We start from the raw sequence: 3187 nt of genomic DNA on the forward strand, positions 1-3187 counted from the left end.
TAAAAGGCTAATTATTACTTATGATACCAAGCCAAAGATACAATAAGAAAAGAAAATTGCTGGCCAATATCCTTCATTAATAGAATAAAAAATTAATGAGACTGTAGCAAAACAATCCCAGCAACACAAAAAGGATTATCAAACAAGACCAGGAATTAAAGATTGGTTTAACATTCAGTATCAATTACTATATTATGTTAATAGTATAAAAGACAAACTGTATTTTCAACAGAAAATACATTAAACAAAATTCAATTACTATTTATGATAAGGTATCTCAATAAATAAGGAATAAAAAAGAACTTCCTCAGCCTGAGAAGGGCACCTATGAAAAACCTACCACTAACTTCTTCCTTAGTGTTGAAAGACAGAATGCCCTCCCTATAATATGAACATGGGGGCGTGTCCACTCTCACTTTTATTCAATAATTTAGTCCTGGTTATTGTAATAATATAAACTAAAACAAAACATAAAAGCATTCAAACTGTAAAGAAGAAGTAAAACTCTACTCGTGGAGGACCTGATCCTATTTTCCTACTTGTGAAAATGCACACACACACACACACATACACACACACACACACTGATAGAATTAATAAGTGAGTTCAGAAAGGTTGCAAGATAGAAAATCAACTATATTCTCAATACTGCCAAGAAATAATTAGAAGAAAAAATTAGGAAAGCAATTACATTCAAAACAGAATTTTAAAATATTTATAAAAAATTTAACAGAAGATATGTACCTGGACAACAATAAAACACATTAATAAGAAAAACTGAAGAATATACAAATAAATCAATGAATATTTCATGTTCGTGGATTGGAAGTTTCAAAATTGTTATAATAAAAATTCTCCCCAAATTAATCTATACATTCAATGTAATCCCTACCAAAATAACATTATCTTTTTATTTTCTAGATACTGACACTCAACGAAAATTAGTTTGTAAATACAAAGGACCTCAAATAACTAGAGTAACTTTGACCATTAAGAACAAAGTTGAAAGGAATTAAACTCCTTGCTATCCACTAATCAAAATAGTATGGTACTGTTGAAGTGAGAGGCATATAAATAATGAAATGGAATTGAGAGTCCAGAAATAAACACTTATATATAGGTTAATTTTTTTTTTTTTTTACAGAGTTTCCAAAGCAATTCAATGTGTGGGGATAGCATTTTCAATGATTCTAGGACAGGTAGATATCCTAATACGAAAATATGAATGTTGACATCTCACACAAATATACATATATTAACTCAAAATGAAGTATATACCTAAAAATAGGAGCTAAAATTATAAAATTTGTAGAAGAAAATTTTCATGACCATGGGTTAAATTAAGAATTCTGAAATATGACACCAAATCACATAAAAGGAAAAATCCTATAAATCAAATCAAAATTTAAAGTTTGAGAACTTCAAAATATACCAATAACAAAATTAAAAGGCGAACAAGGCTTAAAAAAACATTTTTTAATCATATATCCAACAATGGACTTGTATCCAAACTGCATAAAGAATTCTTACAACTTAATAATAAGAACATAAAGAATACCATTTTTTATAAAGGTAAAACCGCATGAATAGACATTTCATCCAAGAAAAAATATGAAGATATAATTAACATATAAAAAGATGTTCATCATTATCAGTCTTTAGGTAAATATAAATTAAAACCCCAGTGAGATATCATTATGCTCCCACTTGAACAATATAATCAAAGAGACAGAAAACAACAATTACTGGAGAAAATATGGAGACTCTTACTTTGCTGGTGGGAATGTAAAATGGTAAATCTACTTTGAAAAATATTTTGTTAATATATGACTGAGAAGTCCTACTCTCATATATCTACCCAAGAGAGATACAAATGTATGTCCACACAAAGTCTTGTGTACAAATGTTTATAGCAAAATTATTCATAATAGTAAAAAACTGGAAACAATTCAAATGCCCATTATTTGGTAAAACAATAAACAAATGGTGTACAAATATTTATAGCAAAATTATTCATAATAGTAAAAAACCAGAAACAATTCAAATGCCCATTAATTGGTAAAACAATAAACAAAATGTGGTATATCTATACAATGGAATATTATTCATTACTGTGAAAGAACAAATTATTGGTATATGTGCTATAACATGGATGGAGCTTAAAACCATTATACTAAGTAAAAGAGGACAAACGAAATAACGTATGTATTACAGGATTCAATTTATATCAAAGCTCCATGAAGGGCAAAGATGATCAATCATCTGGGATTGATGATGGGAACACAGACTGACTTCAAATGGGCATAAGAGAACACTTTGGGGTAACGGAAATGTTTTAAAGTTGAATTGTGGTGATGGTTGCACAACTCTATAAATTTATTAAAAATAATTTAATTGCCCTCTTACAATGCACAAGTTTATAACATGTAATTTATATGTCAAAAACTAAAAAGAAAAAAGAAAAATATAATATATGTGTTAGTGTCAGTTATTTTCTAACTTAAGAATTCTATACTATAGGAAAATGACTTCTAACAATGTTAAAAGAAAAAGGCTTCCTTTGCCATTTTCTTTCTTTTTGCTTGCCTAGTTTAATGTTAATATATGAGAATCCTCAGATTTTATTGAGGATTCAATAAACAGCAGGTAGTTCTACTAACTGTTCTGTTGTACATTTATTCTTTACTCCGGCCTTTTTCCAGCATGTCTTGCTGAACAGTGGATTAGGGCCTCAGAGGTATCAATTCTATGATATGAAATTTCACAAAGTACATTCCACCTGATGTTAATGAATGTTATTTCCTCTACACATAATCTCAAAACATTTTATGGATCAATAAATTGGATAACAGAGGGATAAAAATAAAAAATAAAATTTTCATTATTATAGAGCCTCTCTATAATTTATCATTTATCATAATTTTGTTTTGTTTTACAAAACATATATTACATGGCTGCGTGAAGTCAGTCAGAGACCCACTGACATCAATCAATGATCAACTACAAAACACAAGCATATGATGAAGTCACTATATCTAGCTGGCAGATAATAGAAAAGAGAGAGAGTACATGCATTTTGCTAGTCAGAGCTCCATCATATGACCACATTTAACTGCAAGGAGCACTGGAAATGAAGACCAACAATGAGCACATAAAAAAGAAGAACAAGAAGAAATGGATGTGATTG

This window comes from Pteropus vampyrus, unplaced genomic scaffold (genome assembly GCF_000151845.1).
Source record: "Pteropus vampyrus isolate Shadow unplaced genomic scaffold, Pvam_2.0 Scaffold19, whole genome shotgun sequence".
Taxonomy (NCBI): Eukaryota; Metazoa; Chordata; class Mammalia; order Chiroptera; family Pteropodidae; genus Pteropus; species Pteropus vampyrus.